Genomic DNA, 19,890 nt, shown 5'->3' with positions numbered 1-19,890 from the left:
TAGCCTGCCTAACTAAGCAGGTAATGAGATCGCCTTGCTCCAGACTGCTCTCTTTAAAAAAATCTGCAGGATATCTCCATAGCCAGCACCGCGCCCTCTAAACATGACGTGAATCGGTTTCCGGAAAGGAAAGTCAGCGCAGGGCTCGTCTTGCGTGAAGATATGGGTAATGTATTACGTGACCGGATGTCCGTATTATTCACGGCGGAGTATCTCTTCCTTCACACGTACGAGATTTCGATGCAATTCCGTAGATGTCCGTTTACGCGTTACATAACCTCGGCTATCCGCGACAGAATCGTCCTTTTTACGTGCGTTACGTGTAACCGGAATCAAAGTGCGCGCTCGTGCCATTGCATTCCCATAACAAGAAGCTCGGGGATACCTTTCACGCAACTGAGTTTAACCCTTCGTCAGTTCTCAACCGAACACGCTTCAGATGTACGCGCTAGATACAGAGCAAGACGCTGATGAGACACGCACAGTGAAGAGCGATAGAATTAATATCGATAACTATATATATATTTTTCAGGAATGTATTTTTTTTTTATCCTGGCTCATAACGGAATTCACGATGCCCGTCAGTCTTGACTAAAAAGACCAGCCGCAAAACGAAAACATGATCCACGTTTTAGAGCGTGCGTATGAGGCGCTTCTCTTTGTACGCAGTCCACTTTTGTCACCTGATGATTGATTGTGGTCTCATCCGACCACGTCACACGATGACGCACGTAGCTGTGAACGCCGCCGCGTTGTGCGAGATGCTCTCAGGAAGCATTCTCCCCTCCCGCAACACCTCCGAGCAGTTTGTTGTTATGAAAGTTGCATTTAACAGTGGGCGGACAGAGTGCTCATAGGACCAAGTTTCCAACCGGTTCAGACCTTTAAAACATGTTATGGCTCTAATTGTGCTCAATGATATCTGTACCCATTTTTCCGAAGTCCCGTTTTATTGAGCATGTAGACGGTATGTGCGTCCCCCACATTTGCCACGCAGCTCTGTACTGTACTTAGCTAATAGCCATTCAGTTTGATTATTAAGGGGTTGACCTAGGGTGCTGCAAAAAGTAAGAAGTTAGCAGTATTCCGTGACCCTGTGACAAAAAAAAACAGCTCGTGGGTCAGACGGGGGCGAGCAAACAGATGGGCGCCGATACGGCAAATTACATCCCAAGTCAACATTGCTGTGCAGAATGCGACGACGCACCAATTATCAGACTTGACCGAGAGATCCGAAGCGCGCGTCGTCCGCGCAGAACGAAGGAATCGCGCCCGCGTCTAAAACAGAAGGCGGCTGTTTCATGAGTCATAAGGCAGCGCTTCAGCGTCTACCGGTAAAGAAATGCAGACAGTCTTTAAAGGCAGCACACGTCACAGTGTTGCCAAGATACCGATATACGCTAATGTTCACCCAGCCTAAAAGGCTGCACAGAGTCAAGTATGTTTGGAAGCGATACAATGAGTAGTCGGTGACTACCAGCTAATTCTCTTCAGAAATAAAATCCATCCATCCATTTTTTTTGTACCGCTTATACTAGACCGGGTCATGGGGAGCCTGCTGCCTATCCCAGGGGTCTTTGGACAGGGGGAGGAAACCGCAGGACCCGGAGGCGGTAATCGAACCCCCGACCCTGGAGGTGCGAGGCAAATGTGCTAACCACTAAGCCACTGTGTCCCCCAGAAATAAAATCAATACGAAATAAAACTAATACGAATAAAATGCACTCGGACACGTTTTGTCCAGACTGATTGTTGATGGAGTCTGCGTACAGCGTCAGGAGATTATTAGTAGGAAAACGAATCCGGGGTGTGGACGCACTCGGCACCTCCAGCGAGCACAGGAGCGTCAGGACTATACCATCGAAGACTGGGAAAAAAATGACCCAGGTGGATTCCTTTCTCAAAAGGCTGCCGGAAGGAATATACACATATGCTGTGTTCAGTACGAGCAGTGCAGGACACTGACGAGGCTTTGACGTGTGATATTTTCCTGACGCACACCCAGGCCGCTGATACCCACCGAAATATAGCACAGTCTACCCGAACATTGTTGCTGACCAGCTTCCTCCTTTCATATCTACAGTTTATCCACACTCGCATGCACACTTTCAGCGTGATGACTGCCCATGCACAAGGCAGACGGCACATCGTCACCGCTTCACCGGCCTGCGCACTAATCAGCTGACGCTCATAGCTACTAATCACTGCTCTGAGTGTTGTATCGTCTCGACCCCACCTCATGGATAATAATCTAGAACATCCCGTGTCCATAGGAGGTGTGAGTGTGCACCCGCACAAATATGACGCAGGATGCGGAGTGAACGTCTTCTGCCGAAAACCCACAATGTCTTTGTGGTGTCCAATCAGGATGACTTCATACCTGAAAGTACACTCCTGGGCCTAAAAAACACACCAGGCCAAGCCCAAAATGGCAAAATATTAAGCTTTTAATGGTCTTAACAAATCACTGGGGAGGAAATTCAGCAAATGCACTGCTGAGAGGTTCGTGTGCCAACGTTTACTCGTTGACTCTTACTGCAGTGAAGTGTTTGTGGGGGGAAAAGCTAGAAACAGGGGAATTCACTTATACAGTCGTGTAGTACGCAAAAGCAAAATCACGATAAACGTTTGATGTAAAATTCTAACTAACACATGTCTGGGTGTACAAAATTTAAATAAAGTTTAAAAAAAAAAAGCTGTCCACATGTTTACATACAAGGATTAAAGATTTAAGGAAATCAAAGGGAAAAGTTATCTGATCTATTTATCTATTATATATCTGACCTATGATTTGTTAGGGCACACGGTGGCGTAGTGGTCAGCACGCTCGCCTCACACCGCCAGGGTCGGGGGTTCGATTACACCGTGACCCTGTGTGTGCGGAGTTTGCATGTTCTCCCTGTGCTGCGGGGGTTTCCTCCGGGTACTCCGGTTTCCTCCCCCAGTCCAAACACATGCACGGTAGTTTGATTGGTCCGTAGTGTATGAATGGGTGTGTGTGTGTGTGATCGGCACTCTGTCCAGGGTGTACCCCGCCTCGTCCCCGATGCTCCCTGGGATAGACTCCAGGTTCCCCGTGACCCTGAAAAGGATAGAAGATGGATATTATATATTATTATACATAAAGCAGCCTATATTATTGCTGATAATATCATCTGAAAGATCAATTCAGTTAGAAAAGAAGGAGAAAGAAGAATTTTCACTAGTGGTCTCAGATTTTTTTGGACCTGTCTGTATACATTTGGTATACAGTGCAATGTTTTATATGAGAATGAGAGAAAGGAAGGAACCGATTTTTTTTTTTTTTTTTTAATGTTTGTTTATTTTTTAGAACAGTGAGCAGGCACATAAATGCGCAGGTTCCTTTTGACAGCGGTTCTCGGAGTCGTTAAAATACCGGCACGCTTCGGTAAATGACGTAAAACGAGCACAGACATTTCGGGATAATGTCAGTCATTTTCGAAACATTTTCACAGGGTCTGAAACAATTTAGGTTCCGGCTAAACTGCTACCCGATGGAAATCCAGCTTCTGAGCTTAATCTTTCAGTTCTACAAATCGGATGTGAGTCGGTGTTGAATCACTCACAAGTCAAACTGTATTCGCAGTGAATGTCTCTCTCTTGGTTTTTTTTTCCACTTTCTTTTCCAGATTAAGGAAGTCGGTATGTTTTAAGACTAGCTCGGGTGTCTAGAGCACGGGCAGCGGCGCGTGTTAAACATCAAACCGTCTGTGCTTCAGAGCGTTTCAGACGTCTCTGGACAAGACGGGTGCATCGAGGTCGGCGCCGTGCTGCCGGCGAGACGTAACCATGACCCGAGCGAGAGCGCGAGATAGAGAGACCGAGAACGTCGTCGGCTGAGAACGACGCTTTAGGCACATGGGAAATGCGAGGAAATGAAGTTCTGAAATTCATTGATTTCAAAATGAGCAGCAGGAGGGAAATGAGAGGGAGCGAGAGAAAGGGAGGGAGGGCGCGTAAAGGAGCACTGAGCGGGTAGCAATGACGGCAGGTGATGAGGAGTGATGGGGCGAGCTGTTCGCTGCGCTTTTTAATAAAAGCGCACAAACTGTATAATATCGGATTTTTTTACACAAGGCAAACGTGCAAAAAAAAAAACAAGCGGTTTAGAAACGAACAGAAGCAGAGTGATCTACAGTGGCACTCGGTCTAAGCTTAAATCATCACGTGTAAAAATAAATCAAATGTAAATAATACGTGAGGTCCAGGAAACGGCGAAATGTTTTTTGGAAAGGATTTGATGAGGTCCAGTCTTACCCTGCGTGCGCTACACAGAAGTCTCCGTACGTAGGGGACCGTGCATTCAGCACCGCGTCGGTCGAGCCCTCGGCAGCGGACGTCCGTGACGTGCACAACGCTTCCAGTCTTTTTGAATCTCTTCGTAAGTTTGGCAACAGTGTGTGCGCCTGCGTGTGTGCGTGCGTGTGTGTGTGATGTGCGCACCATGTTTCCTGTCGAAGTCCGTCGTAACCTTGCGACGGCTTCCCGATCCAGCCGTGAGAACGATCTCAATACGTGCTTTTCGTCGAAAGCGTTCTTAAAGACTATTGAAAAACAAAAATATTTTTATTATGTAAACTTTGTATGGAAATTTGCTTAAAAAAAAAAAAAATTGGTTTGCTAAAGAGGGTTTGTATGGAGACTTTGGGGACACCGTGTAGTTCATGTCTCGTGGGTGTGTAGCGACCACTGCTGTTCTCGATTGTGGGCGTGGCCTGTCCGATTTTTCTTAGTTTTTTTTTTTTCTTTTTTCCCCCAATGAGATGAACACTAAGACCTAAATTTACCTCCTAAAGCGACACTAGTTAGGCACAAATGAAATGACCCGTTAATCGGTGTGAAACGGGGTTGTTTTTATCTGTAGTTAACCGAGTTTTTGCACGTCGGATGTTAGTTGCAGGTCGGAGCTGAAGTCGCGAGAGGTGAACTTAAGAAATGTTGGACCTCGTGCTCCGCTGGATCGGTCTGAGGAGTCATTTGAGCCGGTAGTTTGGATCCGTCGCTTTACGGCAGAATGAGCCGCACAGCTTGCATAGAATTGAGATCACATCAGTTGGAATGTCGCTCGTCGTGTGACGTTCTGGCCTGCTGATGAACTCTTGTGGCTCCACGCGGCGCACCTACGTAGAAAATGAAAAGGGTCGCGTGTTGCTTTGTCGCTCGCTCGAGTGAACGCGGGATTAGTCTGCAGTACTCCACTGAAACGCTTCTCTGACATTCGCCTGCTACGACAGATGATCACGCTGTACCACCATACCACAATACCACCATACCACCATACCACCATACCACCATGCAGCTTACTGCCATCAGAAGTGTTCTCATTTACTGCTGTATCATATACAGTCTGCCTGTCAAACCTGTCTGTGTGTACAGTCTACCATATGACCTTCATATCCCACCCTGTCGTCTCTCTCTCTCTCTCTCCCTCCCTCTCTCTCCCTCTCTCGCGCTCTCCCTCCCTCCCTCACCCTCTCTCTCTCTCCCTCCCTCCCTCTCTCTCCCTCCCTCCCTCTCTCTCCCTCCCTCTCCCTCCCTCCCTCTCTCTCCCTCCCTCTCCCTCCCTCCCGCCCTCCCTCTCTCTCTCTCTCTCCCTCCCTCTCCCTCCCTCCCTCCCTCTCTCTCTCTCTCCCTCCCTCCCTCCCTCCCTCTCTCTCTCTCTCTCCCTCCCTCTCTCTCCCTCCCTCCCTCCCTCCCTCTCTCTCTCTCTCTCCCTCCCTCCCTCTCTCTCTCTCTCTCCCTCCCTCCCTCTCTCTCCCTCCCTCTCTCTCCCTCTCTCGCGCTCTCCCTCCCTCCCTCACCCTCTCTCTCTCTCCCTCCCTCCCTCTCTCTCCCTCCCTCCCTCTCTCTCCCTCCCTCTCCCTCCCTCCCTCTCTCTCCCTCCCTCTCCCTCCCTCCCGCCCTCCCTCTCTCTCTCTCTCTCCCTCCCTCTCCCTCCCTCTCCCTCCCTCCCTCCCTCTCTCTCTCTCTCCCTCCCTCCCTCCCTCCCTCTCTCTCTCTCTCTCCCTCCCTCTCTCTCCCTCCCTCCCTCCCTCCCTCTCTCTCTCTCTCTCCCTCCCTCCCTCTCTCTCTCTCTCTCCCTCCCTCTCCCTCCCTCCCTCTCTCTCTCTCTCCCTCCCTCCCTCCCCCTCTCCCTCCCCCTCTCTCTCTCTCTCCCTCCCTCTCTCTCCCTCCCTCCCTCCCTCCCTCTCTCTCTCTCTCTCTCTCTCTCCCTCCCTCCCTCTCTCTCTCGCTCTCTCTCCCTCTCTCTCTCTCTCTCCCTCTCCCTCTCCCTCTCTCTCTCTCGCGCGCTCTCTCGCCCTCTCTCACTCTGCGTGTCGTGTGTGTTTACCCAGCGCCTGCTTCCTGTGCGTTGTTTTTTCTGGAGAATTGGTATCGCTATCATGTCTCTGACAGAATGAAGAGTGGTGTTGTCCTAAAACATTTGTTACACATGGCATATTTTTTTAACAAACTGCCTGGGTGCACTGATCCACTTTAAACTACACATGCCTGTAGAAGATTAGTTTTTGGTGTACCTAAGATTAGTATGGTGTACTGCGATTACGAGCTGACTGCCGGAGTCTGTGAGAGAAAGGATGGCTGTAACGCCTCGAACCCATTTTACAATTTAAATGTAATAGCGGTATCTGAGCTCGGAGCATCGGCGGATAACCGATACCGAACCGATTGGGACATTCTTATTATGACTGCCCAGCTCTCTGCTGACTTGTGTTGCGAAACATCAGAGTCATGATGGTGGCGTGTTGGGAAACACGATAGCCGTGATCCACTGTGATACTGCCTTGACGCTGCAACTCGCCCATCGTGGTGTCCATCCATTAAATGGTTGTCACGTGTTGTCTTAACAGGCTGTTTCGTTGAGTGGCTATGTTTGTGTGCGTGTTTTTTTTTTTTGTTTTTTTTTTCTTACAGGTAGAGATCGATTTTAGATGAAATATAAGGTAGACCGGTGTACACGCTCACATCTCGCCAAGCTAAGGCTCGCTGTGAGCTGCCCTTATAGATTTTTAGCGCTAGCTGTAGATATGAACTGACAACAGTGATTAGTATCTCCTCCTTCTTCCTCCTCAGCATCAGCACAAATGACTAAAGCCTCACCCCGAGTGTCTCCTGTTAGCCGTTGGATGGCCATGTGACCTTTCTCGACTGCTGAATTCAACTGGAATTTGTCTGCATTGACGTGCGTTGGTGAACGAACGTCGTGTGACACCTGCCCGTCACACCCATATGTGGATCGTTGCCACAACGTTGGACGCACCCAGAAGTCTCGAATGTCTTTGTATGCTGTAGCATTAAGATTTCCCTTCACTGGAACTAAGAATCCCAAACATGGTCCAGTATACAGTAACACCGCCTTTGTGTACACAGCGAGCTCCATGAAGACATGGTTTGGAGTGGAAGAGCTCGAGTGGTCTGCATCTCAATCCCACAATCCGCCTGTAGGTTGACCCGGAGCACCGACTGCGCACCAGGCGTCCTCGCTCGACATCGCCGCCTGATCTCATTAATGCTCCCGTGGCTGAATGAGCACAGATCCCCAAAATCCAGTGCAAAGCCCTCCCAGAAGAGCGGAGCGCATTATAACAGCAAAGTGGGACTAAATCCTGTCGACGCGATGTTCAACACGCACATCTGGGCGTGACGGTCAGGTGTCCACGAACTTTTGGATATCGGGTAGTGAATGGTACTGTGTCTTTCTTCTCCTTTTCATCCGTCTCTTTTGCTTTTCCGTGTCACCATGAGAACCGGTCTGGCATGCAGACTGCTGTCTACCGTAGTCAGTTCTAAGCTGTCGCTGTACCAGGTAATGGACGTGACGCACCAACGGTACTCGGAGATAATGATAAGCTCGTCATATACACGTGTACGGAATACATATTCACACACGCTTCGCTAAACTAATGCTTCGCAACGGTTGAAGTGTCCAGTTGACGGGAAGTTCACCGCTTGTTAGTGAGAGAGAGCTGAAACTGTGATTAATTGTGTGTTTATTTTCAAGGCAGGTAAGTGTGTCTGGATAAATTTAGCCATTCTGGAGATCAGGGGACTTGTCCAATTAAACCAGGGCAGTGAGGCGGGGGAGGACTCGCTTGGGAACTTGGGAACCACAAAGTCGCAGACTATTATAAAAAAAAAAAAAAATGAGGGAAGTGTGTGTGTGTCTTTACTCGTGGATGCATTATTATGTTAACCTACTTGTCCTTAAGTCCTTAAAAAGTCTTAATCCATGTGAAATTGCATGTTATCGGCGTTGAATTGAAATGATCTTTTGTTGTTTAGGCCATTTTAATCCGTCGCGTTTTTATTCGAATCTCTTCCGAATACGTTACGTCGCACACCCTGGACGACGCGGCGTCACGCGGAGAGTCGGGAGCGTGGGTCTGTCTCAGTCAGCTCCCCAGGTCGTGAATCAGTATATGGTGTACTGTACACGAGTTCGGGCACCGGTCAGGTCCCTGGCTCGTTACACGTCCGGACACTTGATCGCTCGATTTCCGGCGACGTGAATATTTCCGTTTCTATATGTCTTATAAATTTGTTAGCTTAACCGCACGCGTTTCTGTCATAATATGTCGAGCAGGATGGTAGGCTATTCGACTTTTAAACTGTATATAGAACATCAAATAAAGTTAAAAATCGCTAACGTAAGTAATCACTTGAGAGATACAACAGTAATACCAAGCTGCTTACATTTGTAGCTACTTACAAATCGTAGTTTTTTTTTTGTTTTTTGTTTTTTTTTTTCGAGCCGAGAGGCTTCAGAAAACAGGGTTTCATTTCCGGTAAGGGAACGTAAGGTTCTCGCGATGCATCGTGGGGTTTTTAAGGGAGCGAACGTTCCAGGGCACTGGATGGATTTCCCGATCGAGGCAGCACTTAAAATGGCCGACTTCCCGAACGTTGCCCTGAATACTGAACTAGGGAGCTGATTGGGACACGCCCCATGTGTCCAACCTGCCCGCTGGCAGAATAGTACATCGTCACACTTGAGTAGTCTGACACACAGACTTATTTATTTATTTATTTATTTTGCTTGTCAATTATTTTAAAGTGTTTTTAGATTTGGAATATCACCCCTGGCTCACATACAGGCTTGAAAAAGAGACCCTGTACATCAACACTGAGGAACATCAGAGAATCACACCCATGTCATATCTCTGGCTAGTCTTTGGCTATAATCTGTGCCTAATATCTAAAGAGTTTTGTGTATTTGCTGCCCAGAGGAATCCCATATTAAGGCTTTACATGGAGACATATACACTATATGGCCAGAAGTTTGTAGACGCCTGGCCACGTGAATCTTCCCCAAACTGTAGCATTACAATTTCCTCTCAGTGGAGTTAACAGGCCCAAACATGTGTCAGCATGACAGTGCCCCTGTGCACCAAGCAAGCTCCATGAAGATACGGTTTTGCCGAAGAATTTCTCACTGAACACGTTTGGGATGAACTGGAACATTGACTGCACCACAGGTCTCCTCACCCGACCTCACTAATGCTCTTGTGGCTGATTGAGCACAGATCCCCACAGCCACGCCCCAAAATCCAGTGGAAAGCCTTCCCAGAAGAGTGGAGCGCATTATAACAAAGTGGGACTTCGATGCGATGTTCAACAGCGTATGGGTGCGATGCTCAGCTTTAAGCTTGAGTAAACAACTGGAAAGTGCATACATTTTGAATGCGTTTTTAATTTACCCGCCCGGATACCAGTTTAACTTAAACTGGCTGCAACATTTAAGTTACAGCGCAGATGGAACACGCATCGCGAGACGTGCGCGAAACGAATCAACGTCGAAATGAATTGCGGATTGATCGCTTGCGTAACGTTATCTTGTAGCTCGCAGGCTTAATTGCTTTCAGGATGTAATGTTCCTCAAAGCCTTACAGTTCGAAATGTATGCGCTGCTTTAAAAAAAAACAACAAAAAAAACAAACCCTCTTTCTGTAGACGGCAAGGCGTGCTGGAAAATGACACCTACAAACACTATTATTGATTTATTTATTTATTTATTTATTTATTTAGCGATTACAGACATGCTCCTGAGTATGTGATTGGACAGCGCTTGCGTTTGATTCTTCAACACGCAGTAGTACTCTGATTGGTTTACACTTATAAAGCCCTGTAAGTGGAATGAAACGAAGGCTCTGCTTTTCCGGCGTGTAACGTTTTGGGCGTGTCACGGGACGCACCATGCGGTTTGTGTATTGTACTCCGTGTCTCTCGGGACCCGCCGGTGGGAAATGCGATTTGCGATACGAGAAGTGCTAGGACACCCTGTACAAGCCCCGATCTGGGTTCTGCTAGAAACGGCAAAGGGTTTCTTTTATTCCAGGAGACCTGAAACTAGAACACATTATTAAAGGGGTCATGTAGCAGAAACTGTTCTAAAAAGCACTGAACTAAATACAGCGAACACCTGCAGCCGTAGTCAACCCCGGCGCAGTGGATACAGAGGCGCCTGTGTCTTCCATGACCGTTTTATTTCGTTTAATGGCTTTTACACATTAAGTGAAGTGAAATGCATAGCTGGAGGTTAAGATGACATCACAGCTGTCTGGTCCGCCCCCCCCGGAATTCCTAGTCCGATTTGCAGAATCCCAACCCCATCACCGTAAAGAGCGCTTAGAGCAAACGATTGATCTAGGAAACAGACATTAGATTAGCATGTTTCCCCACATGGCCTTCCCCTTAATGGATCTGCGAGTACCATTCTGCTTTAGGCCCCAACTTTGCTTCTCCCTTAACCTCCGGTCAAGCCCTGGGAACCCGAAGTACCCTGCGTGTTCCATCGGCAGAGATAAGCAAATTCATTTCTAAGCGAGTAAACCTAGCGAATGATCATAATTGAAAACAATCACAATGTGTATGATCGCCCGACGCTAATAGGGTCGTAAACAGTCAAGTACGGCTTAATTTTCAGACTCGTTTTACCCCACAAAGGGGAGTTGTGTTCTGCAGCGTCGCAGCAAATTGAAGTAATGTCTATGGCTTTGTAGAGGCCGTGTGCTCTCTTCTCCGCTAATTGGGTTGAAGTGTGCCAAAGCCCGGTGATGTAGAATAGTGTTTGCGTAATGCGGGAGATGGCTGGAGAGGGAGAGAGGTGTAGATAAAGATGCCTCTTTACGACTGCTGGCACACTGAAAACCTCCGCTTATGGACATGAAGGTAAACACGAGCTCATCATCATCATCATCACCACTCTCTCTCCCTCTCTCTCAAACACACACACACACACACACACACACACACACTCTCGAATGTGTTTCAGATGTCTCTGGTTTTTAAACTTACCCTCACGTAGCACCTGTTTTGTGCTCTGTACAGTTTACCCACCCGACCTCCATGTCCTTTTCATGCGTTACTTTTGTATGGATAACAAAAGCAACACATTTCTGCCTCCCCCTGCTCCAGCGCCTAAGAAAAAGGAGCAGACAAATCTAAGAAAGCAATTTAGTTTTCAATTTCCTGCAGGCCTGTGCTGAAGCAGTTATAGCGTTCGCAGTTCCCAGAGGAGCCGGGCTGGGCGGAGGAGAATTAGGCCGCGCTCTCCTTGGACTAAAATAGCACACACGTCTGCGAGGACTGTTCAACAATCAGGCAGAAGAAAGAGAATTATTCTCATTTGCGAAATCAGCCGAGTTAAAGCCGCCCGTTTTAGTGCGGAGGTTTTCTACCAGTATAGGTTACTGGCTATTGAGTAATGATCGCCGTCGATGTATTAAAAGAAAAACAGTGGTCAGAGATGTATGCTTGTAACCTCGAAGCTGAATTATTTAGAAATCTGCTCAGTATTATTTGAGTGGGTTGTCGTCGTGAATCTTAGCTTGGTTCGTACTCAGATCTGTAACACATCCTCGTCATACGTACCGAGGACGCACTGAGATACAGTATAGCTTTCAACAGATTGTGACACTTATGTCCGTCCTGTTAACGTAACATGGGAACGCCAGTGTGCTTTGATGTTGTTTTTGGGAGAGATGTTCACATTAACGTGGGGGGGCAATGATGCCAAAGGTTCAAACACCAGGTGTACTAAGCATGGCAGTTATGCTGCTTTGAAGACGCACACATCAAGCATATTTTTTCATCTGCCACTTGCCGTGCATAATTTCTATTAACATTTAAAAAAACAAAAAAAACAGTAATATAGGGCTCCCAGGTGGCACAACCTGCCCTGTGTTTGGTAAATCGTGTGGGTGGCTGTTATATCATAATACAGTCTGGCCCATGAGTGTTTGGACAGGGGAATAATTCTCCCAATTCTCTGTACACCACGACAATGGATTTGAAATGAAGCAAATAACGAGAAAGCAGCCCTCGCGTCTGCATGAAACGGCTTACCGGTCAATTGTCCGATTGACTGTCGAGTCTGTGGAAATGGAGGGACTCTGTAAATGAATGGATGCGATAATTTTGTTAAGCCCTTCGAATTAAAGCCGAAAGCCTAGACTCTAATCACATCTCGATTGCGCCGTCACTTCATACGGTACAGAGGCAAGTCGAAGAAACGCACGCCACTGTCCAAATACTTATGGACCCGACTGTTTATATAAATGGATTATAGTCAGGTCCACGGGTAATCGGACAATGACGGATAATAATCGTGATGGCGATCATAAAAAATGGGGGTGGGGTGGGGGAGGGGCACATTTGCCTTACACCTCCGGGGTTGGGGCTTCAGATCCCGCCTCCACTCCGTGTACGTGGAGTGTACGTGTTCTCTCCGTGCTCTGGGGGGTTTCCTCCATACGTCCAGAGGCACGTGTTGAAGGCTGATTGGCATTTCCGAATTGTCCCTAGTCCGTAGCGAGCAGGGGGACACACACACGGTGTCCTCCTCAAGGCCTGGGGAAACTTCAAATCGCTTAGAACGGAAAACAAACTCGGCAAACGTACAAACGGCACACATGCAACGCAGGGAAAATTATTATTATTATTATTATTATTATTTTAGCTGTCTACAACATTATATTGGCGTTGAAATTAAGTCATAGATATGAGAATATGAGCGTGTTTACATCCAGACCGGGAGAAGAGTGTAGGAATCACTGCACGTTTTATATAATCGTACTCGTGACCAAAAGTAATTGGACGATCGGCCGCTCAGCTGTTCCATGGTCAGGCGCGTGTTATTCCCTCATTCGTTCGCTTACAAGTAAGCAGATAAAAGGTCTGGAGTTGATTTCAAGTGCGGCGTTTCCATTCGGAATCTGTTGCCGCTCAAAACCACGGAGACCGCGTTCGAGTTTGCCGAAACAGCAGCCCGTCCAGTTCTGGATCGACGTCCTGTAGACAGATGTGAGAAAGATCAAGTTGTGCCCGGATGATTTGAAGAGAAGCGTATGGAGAAAGGAAGGAAGCGTCCATGCTCTGAAGAATAGCAGCTCATCTGCGTTGTGGTGTGGGTATGTATGGCTGCTTCCCTTTGTTGAGTGTTTTATGATGTGACTGGTGATGAAAGCAGCAGGATGAATTCTGAAGCGTATAAGGCTATATTGTCTGCTCACGTTCAGCCGAATGCTTCGAAACCCGTCAGACGGCGCTCCACTGTACAGACGGACAATGGCAGGACTTCGAAAGCAACCCGAGAATTTATTTATTTATTTATTTATCTATTTATTTAAGGCAAAGAAATGAAATGTTCTGCAATGCCCAAGTCAAGCATGGGACCTGGATCTAATTGAGCAAGCACTGGAGGTAAAACTACCAGCAAAACTCCCCAAGAACAAGCAGGACCTGAAGAATTTTCTAAGTTTGACTGTTTTTCGAACGGAGCGTCAGATTGTTTTGCAAATGCCTCACTAAAGCCTTCCTCCTTCCTCCGTGCGTGTGGAAACGTAAAGCTCCGCAGTGGGGGAAAGGTCGCAGGCGGTTTTCATCGGGTTTTTCCCGTCGACATAATCGACACCGCCCTCGCGTCTGTTCAAATTTAAACGACCGGGTCTTGCTGCTGCTTCGGTAAGTGATGTTCACGCCAACATCGTTTCGTTAGATGTAACGTGTAAATGATTTAATACTCGCTAAAGTGCGTGGCTTTAAACTTTTATCTGACTTTTATTCAGGAATAGCGGTTTCTCGGTTCGAATGTTCCGGCATCAAGAGCCCTTCCCTCTCACGATTCCTACTCATGCTACTCGTCTTTCTTCCTGCTTTTCCTTCACTGCTTCTATATTGCTTGAACCGATACTCTTTCTTGTTGTCGTTCTTGTTCTCTCTCTCTCTCTCTCTCTCTTACACAAACACACTCTTAGCCCACGTCATTCAGATCTATGAACATCCATTAGCAACCATCTGTTACCACCTGCAGCAAAAGCCATTACACCTCTCTCCACCTCCAGTGTGAGCGTCTCTCTCTCTCTCTCTCTCTCTCTCTCTCTCTCTCTCTCTCTCTCTCGCCTTGCCTCCTACCCATACCCTAATCACATACACCGCACACACCCAGCTGCACATTATGCTCATTCTCCTATTAAAAGCACCAGGCAGATAAACACGCTGATGAACCCTCCGGCCGAAGGCGACGCGCTTCTCAACGCAAGAACCAGGCACGTCTCGTTTTAAAGCCTGTTTTCACCAACTGGCCTCTGGTGTCGTCGTCTCTCAATTCAATCTGGCTACAGCTCTGAAAATCATTACCCATTCTTGTAATCTTTTATTATTATATATATATTTTCATTTATTATTTATTACATTTTTTTTTTTTGGTCTATTATGAAGTCCTGCAAATCCTAAATAGTGCGATCTCATTATCACGCGAGCCAAACCGAGACGGGCGTATCGCGTCTTTCCACGATGCGTGATGATGAAAGGCACGAGAGCATCCTCCGTCTAATGCAGTCCGGTTCGTAATGCATACAGAAAGCTTTTATGTGTCTTTTTTGGACGTTTTTCTTTGTTTTTTTTTCGCGTTGTAGCCGTCTAATTCCGCTCGGACACCCGAGCGAGACGGGACGGGTTCGGATTAAGTCACGGCGAGGGGAATGAGGAAGCAGGAGGCAGGCAGAGTTTTTTTTTAGTGAAGAGCTTTGCAGCGCTGTGTTTAGCAAACTCATCGGTCAAGATCACTGTCCGAGATCCCTCTGTTTAGGAGGAAAAAGACTCTCCCGAGACCCCGTCTTTTCAAACTGCTGCTCATAGCGCGTCACAGTACGGTGTAGCACGCTAGGAGGAACGTGCTATCCGCCCTCTTCCACATACACGAGCTCACAAAAGCCCATGACCGATTAGCGTCGCTGTGATTGACCGGGGAAACGCCGTCCGTCCTACCCGGAGATCAGTACGACCAAATCCATATATTCTTTTTAATTACTCGAACTCGTTCCAGTAATAAAAACCCACGAATACGTTTTCTGATGTAAATGTAATCATTCGTGCCGTATGCGTGGTCACCATGGTTTCAGTCTCCACATCGAGCACTCCTCCTAAACCTGCACTCAAAATGTCAATAGCAATAAACAGTGACGATTATAGATTAGCGGTCATAACTCAAAGGTCTTTTTTTTTTTTTGTTGGCAAAGAAAAATTTTCAGGCTTTGTAATACCCATTACATCTTACACAGGATCACCCTTGAGTTCTTTCAGGACATTGAGAGTACCGGAGGAAAGGTTTTGTTTAATACTATTTGATACCCAAGACTTTCAGACAAATGAGAAGTCCATGTTCGACACGCGTACACGAAACCACAACACATGAGCGCGAGAACCCTTTTGTCCACCCAGAAGTGGCTCCATGAGTAGCTTCTGAGCGTCAGGCTCGACGGCGAACTGATCGTCGAACATCCAACTCTCACGCTCTTCTTCAAATCCCCGCGCGTCTCCGTTTCCAGTTTGCACGCGTAACCATCCTGCGAATTCTCATCCGTTACATCGGGCTTTTGAATAGGCCTTCGGGGGTTTTTTTTTCTTCTTCTTCTTCTTTTGGAAGCTTTTCGATGTACACTTTTCGCGCCTTTTCAGCGGCAGCCTAGCCGCATCCAGCACAATCCCTCATTAAGATGACTGTTCAGGACAATGCACGTGTGTCTAAGGAAGGACGTGCCAGGCTTTCAGGCACTTGCTGTTAATAGCTGCGGCGCTCTTGACGAGGACCGAAATGGCTCCTGCGCTCAGACTGCTTGTTCACGTAGCATCTGCTCCTCTCCTTCCCTCATTCCTATGGAAGAGCAAGACAAAGGCAGGAAATTGACTTTTTTTTTTTTTCTTTAACCCAACCCCTAAAGAAAAGATGCATAAAAAGATGTAATAAGCCGTGCATCCCTCTGTTCTCCATGTCTGTATATTTGAGAGAATCAACAGAGCTATTTTCCTTACATTTTTTTGAAACGGCATTTTTTTTTTTTTTTTTTTTGTTCTGTGTATGGCTGCGGTTAGGAATGATTCACTACTTTTGTCCTCTTGTTGTTTTGCTTGCCTGCCGGCTACAATTGAAGGAGGTTATTTTGTTTAAAAGGGGGGCTTTTAAGAGCATGCTCCTCTGCAATCTGACAGGATTTCTTGTTGGCACCTTGTCCGACCTCGGATAATAACAGCGAGCGTACGCGGCATGCGAACGAAAAGCAGCAGCGAAGAATCCCACAGGTGTGTGTAACGGCGAGAGATGAAACGACGTCATGAAGGGAATTAGCGTGCGCGTGCGTGCGTGTGAAATAGCCTTGACCACTCTAACCAGACCACGCGCTCCGTGTTGACCTCTAGTCTGACTGTCCGAGGAGTGACCCAAGATAGCTCTGCTTCACTAGAGACTGTGAAGATAGAAGGATTTCATTCATTCATTCATTCATTCATTCATTCATTTATTTATTTATTTATTTTAACCAAGCCTTCATATACCGAAGACAACAGGAGGAGATAGTGGGCTGTAGCTTTTCTCCGACAGTCCTCTCTCTCTCTCTCTCTCTCTCACTCACACACACACACACACACACTGACTTTCATGTTGGGGAGATATATGAAGAGCAAACGGCTTCACCACAGGGTTGGTCACGGGCAAACAGGCCCGTTGATTTGCGTTTGAACAGTTGAATTAAAGTGGCTATGTGACAGGAACGTGCGTAACACACAGAAAACCAAGTGCTCTAGCACTACCCAAACGCCAAAGAACTGCCTCCAGGCAAAAAAGGGGAAAGAATGGACTCCTGAGCATAAAACCTTTTTCCTTTCTTCCTTCCTTTCTTTCTTTCTTTCTTCCTTTCTTTTTAACAAGCTGGGATCGGTGTTAGCCTGGAAAGCGAGCTGTCACGAGCACAAAGAGCTGATAGGAGCCATCATTTCTCTATTATGTGTGTGACAGCTCAGTTCTCAGGCTTAAATGTGCATTGTACATCGAAGTGGGGGGGGACAAGGGGGTAAGTCCACTGTATAATTTGTTCTAAAGATGAGTGAAAAGATCAAGAGTGGGTTCCTCTGTTGAAAAGCAAAAGCGATTAGTCAGTCAGGGCGGTAAGAGTACCTGGTGAGTGTTTGTTTCTTGATTTTTAGTTGAAGCTAGTTTTAGCATCAGGTGTGGGATAGAAGCCGTCGCTGCGCTCCCTCGTGGATGCGAGCTGTTTGCTAGATTAAAGCAAATTCAGGTTCACGCTATTAGACTTTGTTTTGCTAATTAAAGAGAAGTCTCCAACCTGAAATGTTCTGCATGCACACTATACTTCCCTAGGTACCCCGTAAAAAAATAATAAATACGTTCTATAGAGCATTTCATCTGATGCACCGAAGACTAGAATGGATACGAGTCCGGAAAAATGTTGACAAGCTGTCTGGGCAGTGGTGGCTCGTGGTTAAAGCGCTGGGTTAACCGATCGGAAGATTGAGGATTCGAGCCCCATTATGTCCAAGATGCCACTGATTGGCCCTTGAGCAAGTCCCTTAACTCCCTCTGCTCCAGGGTGCTGTGTCATGCGCTCTGACCACAACCTCCTGACGAGCTGGGATATGCGACGAACAGAATTTCACTGTAATGTATAGGTGACAAATAAAGGCTTCGCCTTCTATCATCTTCTTCTGTTCTAAGAGAATATCTCCACAATCATGTTGTTTTTGTTGTAGATATACAGTTGTGTTGGTGCATTGCACCGTTTCTCAACCCTAGTGGTCAGGGGTGTAATTGCAGGGGGTCTGTAGGAAAGTTTTTAAAATGTTTAAATTATATATATATATATATATATATATATATATATATATATATATATATATATATATATATATATATATATATATATAAAAACATTTTTTGTTAAATGTATCAAAACATATTCAAATGAGACGTTTTTCAAATTTAGTTATTCGCGTGCATTCGCAGATATCACGTTAGCTGAGCTGACGATCCTTCCTTGACGAATTTATTTAACTTTATTTACAAATGAAATGATAATTTGCAAAAAGCTATGAGTGGTAGAGAAGTTCGTGTCGCACTGATGGAGAAAATAAACAAAGGATAATTCAGAGAGTCAAATTAAACGTCTCACCAGAAATAACGTAAAAAAAAAAAAATCGTTTTGATTACATTTTTAATGTTAATATTATTCATGTTAAATATTAATAAAATAAAGCATCATATATAGAAATGACCGTTTAATATATAGCCTATAATTGTTGTGGAGTGAGGGGGTCCTGGTGGATTGTTCGAAATATGCTAGGGGTCCAGAGCTCACAGAAGGTTGAGAACCACCGGTCTATTGGATGACACTGAATATCTTTTATCGCCCCCTTGTGTAAAAGGAGTGTAATTGTAATATTTGCTAGATTTTTCAGGAAACCCTCCGAGTGCGTCATGACACCACGATGACGTGAATCGGCGGTATGGCGGTCGACTACGGCGATATGACGACTCGAGATTAAAATCGACAAAACGCAGTATTTGAGTGTTACCAAATAGTCCATGGCAAGCCGAGAAATCAGTCCTGTGCTCTTAGAGCTCCTAAAAAAGAACGTCTCCAAGAACTTATGGAAAGATGAAAAAGCCAAAGAGAAGCCAGATCGATTGCACTGGCATGCTCCAGCAAATTGTTCAAACAAAAGAGCCTGCCATAATGGACATATTTTTATTTAAAAAAAATATATATATATATATATGTATAATATCCCTTGATGCGATTTATTACTCGGAAACCTTTCTTTCTGAGCGTGACAGTCCTGAAAGTTAGCGTCACGTGAGCTCCCCGAGGGACGTGCGTCTGTCTCGGACACATCCGTGGCGTGTCTCGGTGCAGACGCTTAATCTTTCACTCGTTCCCTCTTATCTCCTCAACTGGCCGTTCTCCTGTTCACGCCTCCACCGCTGGCACCGCGTGTCCTTTGGGACTGCGGCCTCTGAATCATCACTACCTCTTTCCCTCACCTTTTCCACTTTTTGGGGGGGGTTTTTTTAAAGAAAAGAAAGAAAAACTGTATTCCAGCATTCTTTTTGACTTTGGACTCACTTTGATCCTGCTGCTCAGATGTACAGCCTGTTCTGTTTCAAATGAATTATTCAAATAGTAGACAAGACCTCGGCGGATGAGAAAACACACCACGTAATATCCGTTTTGAGTGACGAAACGTGTGTGCACCTCACACCGGCTGGAAGAAAACACGCATTGTTTTGGAAGCGAGGAATTGCTGCCAGGTTCCAGAATGGTGTCCGAATGCAATTGCAAAATCTGGAGATTTGGCTCGTTCAAGAATCACAGGCCTTGTCCATACAGGAGCAGAGGTCAGATCACAGAGCAGGAAGTCAGGTTAAACAAGTTTACTCCGTAATCATTAATCAAACCCACAGGTGAGGATCTAGACTTAGCGAGGACTAGAAAACGGAGGTCAACTTCGGGAAGTAGGAAAGTGGAACTTAATCGAGACATTTTAGCTGTACTCATGTTCTACGCACGTGAATCGAAT

The 19,890-nt window shown here is 46.4% G+C and overlaps 1 protein-coding gene across 4 annotated transcripts in view; it reads left to right on the top strand.

Annotated features, from left to right (window-relative positions):
- cacna2d2a (calcium channel, voltage-dependent, alpha 2/delta subunit 2a) overlaps positions 1–19,890 on the top strand; it is a 337,274-nt gene that overhangs the window by 167,688 nt on the left and 149,696 nt on the right. The window lies entirely within an intron of this gene.

The sequence above is a fragment of the Ictalurus punctatus genome, chromosome 11 (genome assembly GCF_001660625.3).
Source record: "Ictalurus punctatus breed USDA103 chromosome 11, Coco_2.0, whole genome shotgun sequence".
Classification (NCBI taxonomy): domain Eukaryota; kingdom Metazoa; phylum Chordata; class Actinopteri; order Siluriformes; family Ictaluridae; genus Ictalurus; species Ictalurus punctatus.
This window is presented reverse-complemented; position numbering and strand designations above follow the sequence as displayed.